The sequence below is a fragment of the Micromys minutus genome (assembly GCF_963924665.1).
Source record: "Micromys minutus genome assembly, chromosome: 14".
NCBI classification, from domain to species: Eukaryota; Metazoa; Chordata; class Mammalia; order Rodentia; family Muridae; genus Micromys; species Micromys minutus.
Window position 1 is genome coordinate 51,365,288 of NC_137983.1, and position 19,324 is coordinate 51,384,611.

The window sequence follows — 19,324 nt, forward strand, 5'->3', positions numbered from 1 at the left end:
CTGACTTCCATGTTTGTGTGGGGCCAAAGAATCAATACACTACTGGATCTGTGAGGGCTGGTGAGGCATCTGCTTGGGTGGGTGAGAAAGGGGAAGACCACACCTTCTGCATGTCAGAATTAGAAAAGATGGTGGAAAAAATTTTTTTTTAATTTTTATTTATTTTATGTGTGTGAGTACGCTGTCATTCTCTTCAGACACACTAAAAGAGGGCATCAGATCCCATTACAGAGGGTTGTGAACCACCATGTAGTTGCTAGGAATTGAACTCAGGACCTCTGGAAGAGCAGTCAGTGCTCTAACCACTGAGCCATCCCTCAAAGCAAATCTTTTGTTCTTCTGAGAATTTTGTTGAGTTCCCTGAAGCTGCCCACTGTCTAATACTCAATCACAAGTCAGGCTGAAGTAACTGAGCTTTAAATGCCCCTTTTCAGGATAAGTTTCCTCCTTCTCATATGCCTCTGAAACTTTCCTCAGCTAACAATTGTTCTATCACTTGGAGAACTCAGTGTCTACAGGAAGATGCATCTGTGGCTTGTTTTCCCGAGATATACCACATAGCTAGCCCTGTCTGGATGCACACAATTTATCTGACTGGCTATCATGGGGAACCAAGACTCAGTTGGAAATCATATATTTCATAGTCAGTTCTGCAATCTACCCAACTGAAATTATTACCTCCTCTGGACTCTATAAGTTTGCAGATGATGCAAACTACTTAGGATGTATATAATTCTTAAAATTAATACATATTATGTATATGGGTGTTTTGTCTGTATATATGTCTATGTGTATGCCTCATGCGTGTGCAGTCTAGACAGAGATAGATCCTCTGGAATTACAGCCAGTGTGAACCACAATCTGGGTACTGGAAATAAAACTTGGGTGCTCTGGAAAAGCAGATAATGCTCTTAACCACTGAGCTGCCTCTCTTCAGCTCTTTATTTGTATATACCAATACTTCCATGTGTATGTGTATATGTATATATATATGTGTGTGTGTGTGTATATGTGTGTGTGTCTGTGTATGTGTGTGTGTGGATGTATATATTTCAGGTTTTTAAGACTGTATCCATGATGCTTAATTTTTGCTATACTAATGTATATTCCATTGAGAAATCTGTCCAGTCGGTTCTGAAGCAATTGTAATAAAGATCTTCTGAACACTTGGGAGAAGTCCCATGAACATAGCTGTGTTCTCCCCAGGAAAAGCCCCAAGCATGATTCCTGAGCAGCCAGTACTTATGAGAAAAGCAACCATGCTTTGAAATTAACTAAATTTCTAAATCTCTGTGATTTAGCCAGAGGAGACAATCGTGAATAAGCACTATGATAAACCTATGAATATATTCATAAAGGTAAATTTTATATTAGAAAAGAATCAGAACCAGCTTATGTAGCCATTAAAAGGGGATTAATTCAATAGATTGCAGTAGACTCACAATGGGATAATATGTATCCACTAGAAATGATTTTCAGAAGCATCTGTAACATTGTAGGGTAGCTCACAATTCACAGGCAAGTGGACAGTGTAGATCACAAGGATGACGTGTGGTGAGATTCTGTAGAAAACACATCTATCCCTTGCTGAGACAGTCCTAAAACCTCCATGATGCCAGAAGCTGTGGAGTGAAGACTAAATCATATTCACTTTAATGAGAAAGTGATAATGTTCCCTCCAAACACCAGATAATCAGATAACGTTCACTGATGGAAAAAAACCATGAGTTAAGTAACAAAACAAGTTTGTGTTTGGAATAAACACTACATTTAAAGAAGGACACCCACTGGCAGATGAAACTCAGTGAGGCCGGCTGTTCACTAAGGGAGGCTTGAGGGTGGGGCCTGGCAAGATGCGGCATCGTGCTTACACCATGAAAGCAGTAAAGCAGTGCTTCTCAACCTTGCTCATGCTGCACCCCTTCATAAGGTTCAGCTCTCTGTGTTGTGGTGACCCCCCAACCATAAAGTTACTTATTGCTACAATGTAACTGTAAATTTGCTGCTGTTACAAGTCCTAATGTAAATATAAACTATGCAGGGTATCTGACATGTGACCCCTGTGAAAGAGTTGTTTGACCCCAAAGGAATCGTGACCCACAGGTTGAGAACCATTGCTGTATATGAGGCATCTCAGAAGGCTGCTGAAGGGCTGGCTATCTCTGTTTCTGGTCCTTGATGAGACACACCTAGATTCCATAGAATCATAGTGGTACACCCCAGACTCCATCCTGACTTTATGTGCAGTGTGCCCAGCTGATGCAAGACTGTAGGCAGCTTTTTCGCTGGGTCATGAGCAGGCTTGTCCGGCTCTAACCCATCACCACTGTCACTGCTGTGAGAAGGTAGACGACAAGGCTTGCATGAGCAGAATTGCAGGCAACTGGGTAAGAAATTTGTGAGTAAATATGTGTGTTGTGTGTATGTATATATTGTATGTGTGTATTTGTGCACATCCCTCATCAAGAAACGTCTCATTGCATCAGTCACCACAGTCCCAATGGATACACCTAAAATGTACTCAGGGAACATTGAGGAAGATGGGGTGGAGACATTTGCAAGAACCAGACTTCCTGTGAGTTTGAGTCTTACAGTAATGGGAGGAGCTACATCCATGAGCTTTCCCAAACATGCCTGCCTACACATGAGCTGAACACAGATGACACCAACGGACATACCATAGTGGATAAGGGAAAGGCCATGAGTCCTCAACCCCACCCAAAGAACTACAGGCAACAGAGGACCGCTGGGAGGAGGGAGTGCTCTCCCCAGGGAAGAGCACAGCAGTTGGTTCTCCAGTGTGAATGGTCAGCCTTGGAAGCATACATACAAGAAACATTCTATGAGCTGAGCAGGTTATAGTTAGGAATGCATATGTATATATGTACGTGCATGCAATAACAGTCAGTGAAAAGGGCGCCATGGGTTTGAAGGAGAACAGGAAGAAGCATATGGAAGGGCTTGGAGGGAAGAAAGGGAAGGGAGAGATGTGGTCTATTTTAATCTCAAAACAAGTAAAATAAACACACCCTGAATACAAAGAATCCCTTATGCTTTTCCAAAACTATGTTTTTTGGTGCCGTTTGATAAATACAGAGCAAAGCTCTTTTTAGGGACACACACACACACCTACATGCACACACACACACACACACACACACACACACACAACAGACACACAAACTCACAGGCAACTGAGACAGACACATTTACTGACAGGCCAGGAAGTGTGGACCACAGAGAGATGGGAAACAGAAAAGAGGGAAATTCGAAGCTGGGCTCACTCTTGGCCAAACTGAAAAAAAAGTCTCCATACTACATATATATTTGCATGTTCACTTTTATATTAGTCAATATATAATCTATTAAAATATATGTCAATATATATTTGATAATTTATTTCCTCTCCCCCAGCTCCTCCCAGATCTTTCCCACCTCCCCATCCATCTTCATGTTCTCTTTCTCTCTCCAAAAAAAAAAAAAAAATCTCCAAAACCATCAAAACATGTAAATTAAAATAAGCAAACAAAAAAAATAATATTAAAAAAACAAACAAAATAAGAAAAAAGTTGTCATCAAAAAGTCCCTGTTGTGTATTGGTCAATGACTCTGGGCATGTGGTCTGCCCTGGCAGGTGACACACCCAAGAACACTCCATTGGAGAGAACTGATTTCCGCCTTTCCCAGCAGGTATTAATTGCAGATAGCTTCTGGATAAGGAGGGGGTGGGACTCCATGTCCACCTCCTGTGTCTCTTGCTTCCTGTCCTAGTCTCCCTGAGTTCTAAGTGCATTCTTCCTGCTGTGTCTAGAAGAGGCTGTGTCCTTAAAGTCCTCTGTAACCTCTGGCCCTTACACTCTTCCTCCCTCTTCTGCATACACTTATTCTTATCTCCCTACATATGTAGATATATACAGGCATGTCTCTTTGCATGTGTGCATAAAATAACTCCAGTGCCCTTATTTTGGGGGAAATGAGTTACCTGTTTTAAATAATTTTATCTCCAGTAAATTTAAGCCTTAAGGTACAAACATAAGATTAAATTAAACCGTGTTTAAATGGAAACTTAAGAATATAGTCAAGCTGGGTGTGCTGGTGCATGTCTTTAGCCCCATCACTCTGGAGGCAAAGGAAGGCAAATCTCTGAGTTTGAGATGAGCCTGGTCTACAGAGAAGTTTCAGGATAGTCAGGACTATACTGGGAAACCATGTCTCCAAAAACTGTGTGTATGTATATGTGTATGTGTACATGTATATATATGTATGTATGTATACACATACACATATTCTTTATAATAGTAGATGTTACCACAGATTGATTGGTTTTAACACTATTGAGCTGACTGAACTATTACCATAAATGATTTTTACCACAAAGCTGTTACTTAAATTGACAAGACTTCCATAAAAGAAAAATGGTTTTTGAGTTACTCCAGTTTGGAATTGATTTCAGAGTCCTAAGGAACAGACCATGGCCGTATACCACAGTATTAGCTTTGAAGAAGTTCATCTGAAGCTCTGACCTAGAGCTCACACTGAAGCACCACTTTCCTCTGAGCAGAATCCACCTACCTGGGCTGGAAGGCCTCAGCGACTTATCTCAGTTTAGCATGCAGTGCATACCCCCTTCATTAGAGGCAGCTAGCTTCAAGCTGGAGCGCCTACACCAGCTAGAGGATTTGGATTAAATTCAAATGCAGACCAGCATGTGTACGAAGTAACCTTCAAGGGCCTGGGAAGAGCCAGGAGGCCTCCTGCAAAGCCCATGGGTGCTTATGCAAAAGCTGCAGTGCAGTATCCGAACTAATGATGCTGGGATACTGTGCCCACTGGGCATGCCTTCACGTAGGAGGGGGCAACCTGAGAGCTAATCACCCAACTGAGTATGGACAGTCCAGATGCTGGTTCCTAGTATCTGACTGTGAGGCCTACCTGCTCTGTGTGGCTTTCTTGATGTTCACAAAGCCTATTCTCCTAGCTTCCAAATCTCATCAGCACCCCAGCCCAATTCCTGGACACCAGGCACTATGCTTCTGCCTCAAGAATGACACTGAAACAGCTTCCAGAGAGAGAGAGATCGCTACAGTTCCGTGGAGGTGTTGCTCAATTTACTCACTGAATTATAGGGATGAGTCTTAGGTAATAACATTGCCAAGATCAATCCCCAAGGTCAAGTGCTTTTATCAGAGGTGGTCCTGCTGGTCTTGGCGTATTAATAGACCATGTTTCTTCTTAGAATTCCTTATTCTGTAATATGGTGGCTGGATTTTTAGAAGCTAAAAAGACCATGGGCCTTTGTCCCTAAAGTTCATATAGACAGTTTGGGTAAGATCCAGAAGTGCTTTTGGGTCCTTTCAGGCCTCCTGGAACCTTTTGCTGAGTGGGAGAGAGTGGCCACAGCACCTGAAGCGTCACCCACAAGCTGCATTCTTGGAGTCTACCTTTCAGCTATGGCCCCTGTGCTGTTTCCCTTCTGGAAGCAAAGGCTTTGCACTGACTCTATCCTTCAGCCAAAGCCGCTTCCTGGGCTCTGCCACAACACAAAATGTCACAGAACATAGGACATGATTATGAATTATTTTTTCTCTGATAGCTCTCTTGCTTAAAAACAAAACAAAACCTTGTTTCCTAGGACAGGGCCCCATGTGTCACAGACACTCTAGATACAGGGGCCACATCAGCTAAATTGCTGTTCCAGTGGCTCCAGTGAAAAGCTCAGCTTGCTACCCGAAGCTACCACCCAAACTCAACAAGCTGCATGTTCATCCTAATAAGAGGAAACTACAACTGCTTCTTACGTGAGTTTATAACTGCCTACTTTTTGTCTGTTTGTTGCACAATACCTAAGAACCTACCCAGACTTTGGGGAATAATGAATTCACTCTAATTGCATTATTCAAGCGCAAAATCAGCATGAGTATTTTAAAGAGTAATCCGAGGTCAGCTCTCCATACTTGTTCCAGGTAAGTTGCTCAGCGGCAGTGTTTGGTCTGCATCAGAACTGTGCCAACATCCTCAGGGTAGATCTGATTCTCAGGATCCGTCTCCCATTCCCTTCCCAGGCTACTACCCAGACACCCCCAGAGAGAGCCAGGAGGAAACCACACTCTGCTCAGAACTCACTGGGCCCTTGATCAGAAAGGCCCTTGCCTCTTGTCTGATCTTTTCTGCTGTCAGTATTTTCCCACCACGATGGAGGTAGGGGAAAGTTTTTTTTTTTTTTTTTTTTTTGGGGGGGGGGGTAGCACCTTCACTCTGGGATCTCCATAATGAAGCTCCTCTGCTTAACTTTCTAGCCCTTGATTATGTCAAGACATAGGTTTGAATGGCATCTAATCCAAGGGGTGCTGATGGAGAAGAGTTGAAATCTGCAGTGGGCCGGCAAACAGCTGCCACGCTCCCATTGAGGTGACTCTCCATGCCGGGCACACACAGATGAAGCACACACAGCTATACATGGTTCCTTTTGAATTTCACGGTTCTACTGAGGAATAACAGTCAGAACAAAAACACATTCACAATACTCATTGTGACATTGTGGCACACATGTCTATAGTGAACAATTATAGCCACGGATAACATAATCAGCACATCTGTCACGCCACCTGGGACCTTCCCATGCATGTATGTTATGAGAACACAGAAGGTTCCCTCTCTTAGATTCAACATACACAGTCCTGTGTTGTCAACCTCTATTATAACAGTAGAAGACTCGACCCCTAGAAAAGACAGCTTCATGTTATGGTCTCCAACCAACAAGCATCCCCATTCCTCTAACTTAACCCCAATGGCCACCACTCCACTATCAACTTTATAAAGTCAACTTGTCAACCTTTCAAGTTGTCACAGCATAGATCTGGAATATCCCCCTAGGGTCACGTGTTGAAGACTTGTCCCCAGTGCAGAAGTGTTCTAGGTGAGCCCTTTGGGAACTGATTGATGTAGGTTCTGACCTCATGGAAAAATTTATGGCTAAATAATAAGCTATTGGGAGGTTGTAGAATCTCCAGATGAAGGGAGTCACTGTGGACATGTCGCTGGTTGGAGGAGGTCACTGGAGGGTCTATCTTATCCTAGAAAGGCCCCTTTCTCTTACACTATTCAGTAGCTGCCATGATGCGAGCGGTTTTCAAAGTACTACACACACCTGTCATGATGTTCTACCTTGGCTCAGAAACAGCTGGACTGTTTGACCCCAGAGTGAGGCCTCTGAAGCCATGGGACCAAATACATCTATTTGTACATTCTCTGTCTTCTCACAACCATGTGAAACCAAACTCAAGAGCACACAATGCTTCTTTTCTATGTCTTTTTTATCTAACTGGACAAACTGTCCCTGGGTCCACCAAGATGTTATAAATGACTGGATTTCACCTTATCTATGCTGAATAGTACAGGTGTGTGTGTGTGTGTGTGTGTGTGTGTGTGTGTGTGTGTGTGTGTGAGAGAGAGAGAGAGAGAGAGAGAGAGTCTGTCTGTCTCTTTGTGTGTGTGTGTGTTTGTCTGTCTGTCTCTTTCTTTGTATGTGTGTATGTATGTATAAAAGGGGAAAGGAAGATAAAAGAAAATATAGGGATATACACAGAGACACACACAGAAAGAGACAGACAGACAGAAACACACACACACACACAGGGGCGGGGGGAGTAAAACGTCCAACAAATCTCAAAACAAAGGCTCTCCTCTGTAGACACATGTACAAGCAGATACCAAATGTTATGCCCCCCCCCCAAAAAAAACAAGTTAGAAAGGAGAACACAAAGCCAGAGAGGTTATGTCTTATGGAATCTCATTCCTAGTTAAGGCAAAGCTGGAACACTGGCTCCCAGCTGCTGGTGCAACTCTCTGTACTACAGTGGAATCTGTGTTTGCTACAGGGAAGGTGACAGTCTCTGACACAGCAGGAGTCCAGGCTGGCATCAGAAGTCATTACAATAGAGCCAGTGTCTGTACCACCAAGTCCAAAGTGCTTGGGTGACCAATGTCCACCTTTGGTGGCTTTCTCTCCCTAATGTTCTACCTTCCTTTGGGTTTCTAGAAACCTCTCTGTGAACATAACTAAAGAAAACTCTTGGGTTTTCCTTGAATCATGTTGTGTTTGCCCGTCTGCTAAACAGCCTTACATTCTAACATTGTTAAGCACCATTCTGTTAGTCACCAAAGAGTGCTATTAGTTCTTTCTCTGCACCAGCGAAGAGGGGGAGGCATATTTAGCCCAGATTTTAGAAAACTGGCCATCTATTCCATTTGCCTTTGGCATTCCGAAGCCAACACGTGCGCATCACACTACACACTGCACGGACTCTCCTGTGCCTGACTCGGGGTGCCAGGCCTGGCCAGCCCTTGTCAGTTGTTCACTCACTTCCCATAACCTGAGTTCTGGGTCATTAGGTCACAAGATTAGCATGGGGAAGGGGAGACCAATAACCCCGTGATGGGTTTGTCTCTTTCCACAGAGAGATGTCAGAAAGCCATTCAACACTCAGACTACTGGTAATGGCATGGAGCCACCAGAGAGAAAGCAAAATCCTCAGTCTCCTGGGATTAAAAGTCTGTACTACCTTGCCTGGGCCTAAGCTTTTCAAAGCCATTATGCCTCAAGATCTCCATGTCAAGATCTGGGTCAGAAACTTTAGTCTTCTTACCGAAAGATAAGGATCATAGGTCTGCCCTTCAATTCTAGATTGTAGTTCATTCTAGATATAGTCAAGTTGGCAACCAGGAATGGGCATTACGAGAAATAGGACTGGGACCCCCACAGGACTGTGGGGAGCAGCCAAGGATACCCATATCAGAAATGCTTTCTTGATTTGTAAAGAGTCCTGGCAATGGGAAGCATCAAGTGCTCAGCTAACCAAAGACAAGAGATAAGTTATAAGCTGAAAACACTGAACCTCCACTGGTGTCTCAGTCTCAGATGCACTGAAGTTTCAGATGTTTCTGAGACCTGAAGCCTGAAGAGCCCAGAATCCCCCCCCGCCCCCACCGCCAAGGATGCTAACTAAGCCAACTGGCAAAGCTGTGCTCAGTCTGAAGAGCTTCGTGCACACCCTAGGATGTCAAGGACCACAAGTAGGTTTCCTTCCAAAACAGCCACCTCTGACACCAGAGTCAGATATCACCCGCCATCCTGCACTGAACTTCTCTCTGGGGACACTTTATTGTGAAGGAGCTGGGTCATGAATTACTAGGAGTTTCTCTAATACTTATTCTTTATTGCTTGATGGCATCATCTATTCTGAACATATTCTCCAAATGGGATTCAAAATGCAGCAATCAGGCATAATGATATCAACAGGAAAATGGACAACACTGCACCCACACCCATCCTGAGAGCCGTATTCACACCACCGGGGGTTTTAATGCTCCTGAGCAAAAGGACAAGAAAATTGTCCTCATGTCAGCTGACTGACTACGCCTCAGATACTGGATATTATTTATAAAAAGGAAGAAACTAGAAAATTAGGGCTCATTTGTGCCTCTCTATCATTCTGCATAGAACACATAACTGTCCCAGTCTCAGACACCAGATGGTGTGTGCAATTCTTCTGAGCTTTCGCTTTATCTTATCACATTTAATCTGTGGCTCCGACCAATTCTAAATGTAACACTCGCAGAACTGCCTTGGTTGGTAGCAGGAGCAGGCATCCTAGCTTTAGCTATTTTCTCAGAAATACACAGCTATGATTAGGAAGTACTGAGCCGGGCACTGTATGTGGAGGTATACAGTTAAAAAGAAAAAGATATTGAAAATGCTGTGCTGAGCTCAGTGCGCAGCACACGTTGTGTTCCCATAGGTGCTAGAGGAAGGAAGCTGGAAGCAATGTGTAGTCCGTGCACCATACAGAGGTGTGGAGCGGATCCATGCAGTAGGAAGCATCCATGATGGAGCGCACACAGGAAAACCCACCCAGGGCATGAGACTGTGCTGACGCAGAAGTCCTTTCCTCTACCACATGTGCAAACACTAAACTCTGCTGAGGTAGTGTATGCAAAGGGTTCTGTGCTTCCTCGTGGCTCTTTATAAACACTCATACACAAACACATAAGCACATACACAAATGCACACACATATACAAACATACATAGACACATGCAAACATGCACAAATACACACAGAGACAGACACATACACATGCACACACATGCACACATACTTGTGCACACACATACATATGCACACACACATACACATGCACACACACACATATACACATATACATGTACACATATACACAGACTCCTTCATCAGCTCTTCTTTCTTTAATCATAAAACCTTGGCATACTACACCTGAAAACTGTACTTTGGCATCTGGTCACCTGAGAAGGGACAATGTTTGTCAAACAGCTACGGGAAGCAAGCCAGTCCAAATGGCAGCAACTTTGGACAGGGAAGTTACCCTGTCAGAAATAAGGAACCTGGATAGAACTGGAGGATTTATTTCATCTGACCTACACTTCAAAGAGAGAGGCCTTTCTGAGCTAGAAGGAACTTTACCAAAGTGAACCAAGAGATTCTACGATCCTCTTTGACTGGGGAACCCAGACTCTGCCCAGACATCCATATTAGAGCTGCCAACAGTGCCTGGGCAAACATTTAGGTGAGTACCTGCTAAATGTCATATGGGCTGTTAGTTCATAAAGTGAGACCAAGGGGCCAGACAGGTACTTGTCAGACAGACGGTGAACAGGTGACAGGGTCCATCTGGGCCACTGGTCACAGAGCATATGTGAGCTTCTCTTGCCTTCATTCTGGTGACCAGCTTCCTCCTAAAAGGCCTCGGGTCCTTACAAGGCCATCTCCTCCCAGAACGTTAGCTTTGCCTTTTTTCTGGTTGCAACTGCTTTTCCTTGTCACATGCTGAGGGACTTATAACATGTAAAATAGGTTCTGCTCTTTGGAGCTGTGTCCTTCTATCAACAAATAAAGCTTCAAGTGGCTCAAGTAACTCTGACTAAGCATTTACTGTTGCTGTTTTTCTGCTACCACCTTCCCCCCCTCATTCAGTCGAAATTGGCCATTTCCTCCCCCAACCCTTGCTTCCCTCCCCCAGCCTGTCTCCCAAAGTGTTACGATATTCAGTCTCTCTGGTTCAGCTTGAAGGTAAAGAGCCACAGGACTGGTATCTATGTGTTCTCTTGGCTTGATTCTGTGTTTATTTGTACCACATTCCACAGCTTCACTGTGAGGTCATCTGAAGGTTGTTATTTGGTTTCAGCTTTGGGAACCTTCAGATCAAAGTAGCAACACACATCTTTATTTCTGGGGGGGAAAATATCTTAGCCCTGGCTACTCTGACTACTTCTCTCAGTTTCCCTCCATTTGCGGCTTCTCGGAAGATCAGATATATTACAGCACCCCTGGAGTCATGAGTCCTGCATTCTTGGATCCCCTTTATCCATTCTATGCAGAGCTCTAGGCTTGCACCTGTTTTCCAGTTTACTGATTCTCTCTTCAGCTCCACCCACTCTACCTTAAAATCCCCACAGCCACTGAACTAAACGGTTCAGCTCATTTTTCTTTATTTTGCTTTGCAACCATTTTATAGAAGCTGTTTCCTACGTTGGGGGTTCCTTTTCCTGTTGAAAACCTACTTAACCATTTCATACATACTCCTTACCCCCGAGGAAAGCCAGTTCACGGTGAATAGCATGTTTTACCAACAGGAGAGTTACGACCTTGGGTATGAAACACACTCGCTCAATCTAGGCTTGCTTGGCCAGTGTTTTCAGGGTTCTTTTCTTATTAGTGGGAAAACTTCTGACTGTCTAGGTTTGCACAGAGTGAGGGCATGTATTACATCTGCTCAGGCATCAATGACTCCTTACCCTGGGCCTTTGTCTTTCCAGTCCTCAGTCTCAACTCTCTCTCTCTCTCTCTCTCTCTCTCTCTCTCTCTCTCTCTCTCTTTCTCTCTCTCTTTCTCTCTCTCCCTTCCCCCTCTCTCTCCCTCCCTCTCTTCCTCTCTCTGCCTGTGTGTGCCTTTCTCTTTGTCTCTCTGTGTCTCTTTCTCCTTCTTTATCCCCCTTCCCTCTCTGTGTTGCATTGAGAGTACATTTTGTGTGTGTGTTTTCCTTGGGAAAAAAAGGACCTTTGGCACCAGCCTAGATTTCCTAAGTCCTGACCACCATCAGTACAGACTTGGACAGCATCCAACCCCCTCTCCCTCTCCCTCCCATTCATCCCGTGCAGGTTGACTGACTATCCCATGTTCCTGGAAGGCTGGCTGGCAGAGGCCTCAGTTCCTAGGCAACACTAATTCTTTTGGAGTGCCTGGCTCATGTGGAGAACTTACTAAAAGCTGGTTCTAGCCACTCTCCTAGAACAGCATTCGGGAGAGGCCAGTGTCATCCGAAGCTCAGAATTAAAAGCTACACCCTTAGAGAGAGCGCACACACAGCACTCATGGCCCCCTCTCTTCAGTGAGGCAGAATGGGCTGTGGGTGGGACAGAACGCAGCTCTGTCCATTTTCCCAGAGCACCTGACTCATTATCTCTATTGTTTAGAAGTCTTGGAACCCCACGGTGACACCCATTTGCTGAGGTGAAGAGCAGTGTGTGTGTGTTGGGGGGGGGGTTCTATTGTTCAGTGTCACTTATGGGCAAAGTCTTGAATTTCTTGTACTAGAAAAAAATAGAAATCGAGAGCATAATGCTCCTATGCACTTTACTTCTTAGTCATGCTTTATGAAGGGAGAGAAGCAGAAATAAGAGTCTATATGCCTAAACAAAATTCTCCAAGAAATGTGCACTTCTGTGCATTTGAAAGATCAAGATGATGGTGATGAAGGTGGTGGTGGTGGTGATGATGGTGGTGGTGGTGATGGTGATGGTGGTGATGGTGGTGGTGTTGGTGATGGTGGTGGTGATGATGATGGTGGTGGTAGTGATGATGATGGTGGTGGTAGTGATGGTGGTGCTGGTGGTGGTGATGATGGTGGTGGTGGTGATGGTGATGGTGGTGATGGTGGTGGTAGTGATGGTGGTGGTGTTGGTGATGATGGTGGTGATGGTAATGTTGGTAATGGTAGTGATGGTGATGGTGGTGATAGTGGTGGTGAAGATACAAAGAAGATCCTTTATTATAAGATTTTATAGATTATTTTAAAACTTAAATTTTACCTTTGGCCTGGAATTCTTACAAAGAGCATTCCCAAAATGTAGACTTACATGACCACCACTGGCCACTCCACCTTTAAATTACGCCCTAAAGAATGCTTTGTGCTGAGCTGCATGCTGCCTGCCACCTTTTAGAACATTCCCGCGTGTAAATTTACTTAGTACTAGTCTGACTTTTGCATTGTAGTTTCTGAACACAGTGCAAACCTGTGGAATCTCAGGCACCACCCCCCCCCCCCGGGGAGCTGGCGGGCTCTCCCAGCCTACCATCAGGCCTTTTCTCCTGTCAAACCATAAACTGTAAACAGACAAATTCATGAGCCCACATATGGTTCACCCTGTCCAGTGTCCATGTGTTTTACTGTGCTCTTGTTAAGAATCGAAAGGCATCCCAACCCACTAATAGAGTTTCAAATCAGGGATGTACTCTTAATGTCCCATCCTAAAATGACAGATTATGTCACATGTGACTCACAGTGAGCTAACAGGCAGTCTGGAAAGCAACAGAGACCGTCTGAACGTCAGGTCCTTAGGTCCTCAGGTCAGTGAGGTATGTTAGCAACTGAGGTTGTTCCCAGAGGGCCTGCTGCTCTAGGAGGGGGTCTCTCTATGGGAACTCACGGCAGTGGTGCTCCCCTGACAGTGGCAGACCCTGGGACAATCAGGCTGCCCTGCATTCAGGTTCACCCCATGCTTCCAGGATTCACAGCAGAGCCACCTTCCTGTTCTTGCTAGGGAGAGGATATATATTTAATAACTCATTACATATATAGCCTCCATGACTCAGGAATCCTATAGGCCATGCGGGCAATTTGCATATTGAAGCCTTGATCTACATTTTGCATATGATTAAAACGTCGGGTTCTCTGACAAAACGTGGCCTCCTCATCTCGGGGACTTGCAGCTGTAGGACTCAGAGACCCCCTCAGTCAACTCTGCCCCTAGTCTCTTTTGTTTGACAGATACTATCTTCCACGACGCTAATTATTCCGTTTCTATGAAGAAACAGCTCTCTCCAAAAGAACCAACTATTAAAATGCAAATAGGTGTTTCCCACTTCACTGGTTAGCCAGGAAAGGCTGTTAACAGCTTTCTGATGGGAGGGGGAAGTTACCTCAGCCGCTTTTCAACTCTTCCCTTTCTAGGAGGCTTGCTCAGCTTTGAGCCTCCTACTGCAGAGTCCTCTGGCTCTGATCCCTTCTGTGTGTGGTAGCATTTATAAGTTAACGCAGGGACACCACTGAAGAAATTACTGAGCAGAAAAGGCTGAATCTAGATTCCACTCACTCCACCCAGCCAGCTCTCACTTAGACTAATTGCTTAAATGATTTAAAAACCTATGAATATTTATATGCCGGTGCTTCCGAATAACAAAGCACAGCTGAGCCCAGGCAGCCCCTCACCCTTCCTCTAGTTCAGAATAGTTCCACTTACACAACAGAACCAACCCTGGGAGGGCCTTGGAGAAGTCTGCTCTGGCCCCTGGAGGAGAAGAGCAGTTTCATGAAGACTAGATGGGGAGGGGGTGAACTGGAGGGGTGGGGGCCTCCACCTTATCAGGAGGTTCCACCTCTTGGACAGCTGGGGTTCCTCTTCCGTGAGGTCCAGCTCCTCTTAAATGTTTACAAGCTGATCTGTCCTAGAACAATACACAGTGTAGTGTGTTCGGACACTATTGGAGAGGCAGACGTTAAACAAGAACAGGCATGAGGTAGTGTCCCCCCCCCCCCCCCCCCCCCGAGTATCTAGGAGACAGTGAGGACCTAACCATCCAACAGTGCTGGGTCGGGACACCAGCTCTCAAAGTGAAGAGAACTGGGTCCTTCCTGGGCATTGTATCCCTGCCCTGGCAATTCTATAAAGAAATCTACACCCCTTCTTGGTTTCCATCAGCCAGCCCATGCCCAACCTTCAAAACAGGTTTTCCTTGAATCAGAAGGCATCCTGGGGGACCGCACACCACACACATTACACAATCCTCAGCTGACAATAGACTTGTGTTATAAGGCAAATGAAACTCATTGGAATTTGCTCAAGCTGCAATCTAGGAGGTTTACTTCCTGTCCCCTCCAGTACTCCCAACAAGCTGTAATCTCCTCCAAGAGGTGGGGAAGGGGACATTGGACTCCAAGCCAGAGCGCTGCGATTGCTCCCCCAGGCTGGGAATTAACACAGAAAAGCTGTAATGGTGAGAGATGACAGAGCTTCCAGGGCCTCCAAGGACCAAAAGAAGGTAGAGAGCCTCAAAGCCTTAGGACAGAGGATTATCCCTTTGAAGGCTACGCTTTGCTCATAATCCCGGGAAGACCAGGGACAGAGATTTACGTAAAATACCAGACTTTATCACCACTGAATCTGCGTTATACACTCGCGTGTTTAGTGACACAAACAGAATTTGGAAACTTTGCCAAAACACTCCTTTGCCACCAGACCGAAGAAATTGCCTACTGGTCAGAAATTTCAGATTAGCTTAGTTAGTACTCGAACTGTTTCCTGCTTGTCGGGGAGTCTGTTCACGTGGTCTGTCTACACAGCACTGAAGTCTTTGGACACCCAGGCCCCTGAGCCAGTGTTAGGAATTTCAGATTAGGAGAGGGAACAGGGGCTGGAGCATGGCCCCAAGGCTGCTGTGCTACTGTGTCTCCCTGAAGCCCCAAGGGTGGCTAGTTTTGCAGCTGGTATATCTCTTCAAAACATACAAAATCAAAACCCAGCTTCTAGAGTCCCCTGAATAGGGGCAAGACAATGGCTTCCATGTTTTCTTTCTTCTTCATCACCCCCACTGACAAACGCCAAGTAGATCTGCCTTCACTATTTGGAAATGTCGTTTTGACTGGGCATCGTCCCAGGAGTTCTGCTCTGGGATGTCTCAGCCACAGGACCTGGCTGACACTTCTGTCCCGATGGGCAGCTTGTGCTCACCCGTTCAGGTTCGGTCACTGGCAATTAGGAGTAATTTCACAAAGCCTCATTTGATGTGAGCTTCATCAGGAGGTTTGGGTAATATTTTTAAAGCTAGAAAATGCAGATTGACATCTATTATCTGGAGACAACCAGTTGGAAACGTTTAAGTACAGCACACGATAAAAAGAAAAAAAATGGCCAACGGATCACCGGGTTGATTTCGTATCAGGAGAAATTCCTGCCTGATGCTCACACGGTCCGTTTTGTCTCATCCGCATTTCTCATCGCCCACCACGAAGAACATACTTTCAACTTCCAAACTCCCCAATCGATTCATCTCCTACAGTGGGGTTGTCTCTGCCAATCCAACTCACCAGACACTATGGTGCCCTGCCCACCAGAGCAGACATGCACTACTCACCTTCTGGCTCCCCACAAAGGGTACACTGAGACTCTGTGGAGAGAAGAGAGAGAGGAGTTAGCCATTAGCACGGCGGCACCCTGCTCATGCGTGCGGGCAGCCGCAGCAGCCTCACACAACTGTAGCACCACTGCCCAGAGCCCCGGAGACCTTAGCACGGAGCTGCCCTGACCCAGCAGTTCAGCAAGTTTTGCCTAAAACCTGGACTTGCAAAATGCCTTGAACATTATACTTGATTAAGATAACAACCTCTCTGTCCTATTCGTAAGTGCACACCAAATCCATTTTTTCCAGAGCTGTACAGGGCTCAATGCTTTCAAGCCACTTAGATGACATTGGAAGGGTGGTGTTACCATTTTCAAGAGCTAAATGTTAGACTGCGGCCCTGTTAGAATTTACAGTTGCCATGACCTTCAGATGCAGGGAGTATATCACATCTCAATAAAGACACCCACATCCACCAAGACTGATTGATTTCTTCATAAATCAGCCCAAGGCTCCATCGTTGGCTCTATAGGATGGACAGAGAGACAGGGGACTTGGTATCTGCAGGACATACCCAGTGGGGAGTCACAGTACCTACAGTATAGATACACTGTAGGACGCCTGATTACTGCTTACAGTTCAGAGTTAACCAGAAATCTGCATACTCTCCATTCCCAGAACTCCAGGACACAAGAAAGCCAAAGGCCTTTCTGGGGAACAGGGGTGGGGGACTTCCAACATTTGACTCTCTGGCTGTCTATAGGGTATATGCTATAGGGTAGATTGCAGAGTGGTATTCTGTTGGCCCAGGGCACACAAAGAAGACATGCTGACTTATGTAGAGCCAGACACAGTCTGGGATGCACAGGTGTGGTAACTCATGGGCCACTCAGTCACATGCGCTGGCATACACTGCAATGGTAACCTTGTGTGCACCCAGACATATACAAGAGAATACCAAAGGCATGGAGACTTCTGTCTCTACCTTGACAATGCTGGAGTACACAGGTTTGGTGATGACTGCATGCTCACCCACATACTTTATGGCATATAGATATGGTGACTCGTCATGTATCCAGACACATACTCAGAAGTACAATAGCATAGTGATCTGTGTATCCACACTGTTAGCATTTCTTTTAGGTTCAGCCCCACAGATCTGGCAACTACATGTCTGACTCACTATAAAAGATGCTGCTTGCCCCCTCTTCTTTCTATCTCTCTCTTCCCCTCTTCCCCTCTGTCCCCTCTGTCCCATTCCCATACCCCCTCTCTCCACATATTCATGGCTTCTTCTTCTTCTCATTCTTCTCCTTCTTCCTCCTCCTCTTTCCTCCCTCCCTCCACCCTCTCTCTCTCTCTGTCTCTTTCCCTGTCTTTATCTCTACTACCCCCTCAACTCCCTTCCCCATGCCCTAAATAATTTCTATTCTATACTATAACTTCATGTGGCTGGTACCTCAGGGGGAAGGGATGTCTCAGCATGAGCCCTCAATGGCACCCCCTTCTCCCACACCATACCGAACCTCCACCAAACATATCTCTGGCTTCTTTTCTTTTTTATTAAACACAATACAAGCAGACACATAGTAGAATGCAAAATGCCCATGGTGTCAACATGGGACCCCTGCTGTGGTCAGAGAAGGTCAGTGTGCAAAGGGTCTTACTGTACACAAGTTTTTAGGGTAAGAACTTCAGAAGGAGACCTGACAGGGCTCCCACAAACCCCACTGGAAACAGAAGATAAAACCTAACACAGGCAGTCCATACACAGCTCGGTACCATTAGTGTGGTCAATGTAACCCTTATCCTGACATCACCAGCAGAAACTTCCACATGAGAAGCCAGGAGGCAAAGCCATAACCTGTTTCAGCAGAAACACTCTGCCTCAATGCCCACCCAGAACGAAGCGGTTAGGAGTTCCCTTGGGCTGTGGCTCTGTCTCACCCAAGCAGAGAGAAGCTGTAAGGCGTAAGCTAGGCTAGCTCCATAGAGAGGGTAGAATGTTCACCCCAAGCCCTACAGCCTGAGGTCAGATTCCCAGAACCCAAATAAAAGCTGGACAGTGGCATGCCCACCTTTAACTACAGAAAAGAGAGGGATGGAGAGGAATTATATGGGCAGCTAGCCTGGCACACACAGCAGTGACCAGCAAGAAAGACCCTATCTCAAACATGGTAGAAGGTGGGGCCAACACTAGACATAGGCCCTCACTCATACATTTACACACACACACACACACACACACACACACACACACACACACACACATTCACATGTACATATATACATAAAAAGAGACAGACATATACCCACATATACATACATATATATATGCATGTGTGTGTGTGTGTGTATACACACAGAGACAGACATATACAGGGACACAGGCAAACACAAATACATACACATATACATACACACACACATATACATATACACAGACATATACATACATACACATATACATATGCACACAATACACACACAGACAGATAAGCACACACACACACACATACACATATGCATGCCCGTGCACACACATATAACCTATGCCCCCAATGGCTTTTTAAGATCTCACAAAAAAGAAGTCCCTCAACTTGAGCATGACAAGAACTTTACATGGCATCTAGGAACACAATGCTGAGCACACATAGGTAACAGTCATGCTGGGACCCAAGCCTTTGGGAAACAGAGGACAAAGCAGCAATGTCCCCCATAGGGTACTCAGCCTGGGTAACTGTAGCTTTATGCACTGGATAACAACATCTGATCAAATCTTCAGCAATAACAAACCCATTCCCTGCTCTGTGAGCTTGACGTTCATGCTGCTGCCCTCTTTAGTTTAGTATGTGAACTAAACCCTAGTCCTGGTCCCACACCATGGACTACAAT

General features: G+C 45.3%; 1 protein-coding gene across 1 annotated transcript in view; it reads right to left on the reverse strand.

Annotated features, from left to right (window-relative positions):
* The window catches only part of DLGAP2 (DLG associated protein 2), a gene marked incomplete at its 3' end in the record, with an annotated part of 362,472 nt that overhangs the window by 274,913 nt on the left and 68,235 nt on the right, over positions 1-19,324 (reverse strand). The window contains exon 2 of the mRNA XM_080928375.1: positions 16,445-16,477. The remainder of the gene's footprint in view (positions 1-16,444; positions 16,478-19,324) is intronic.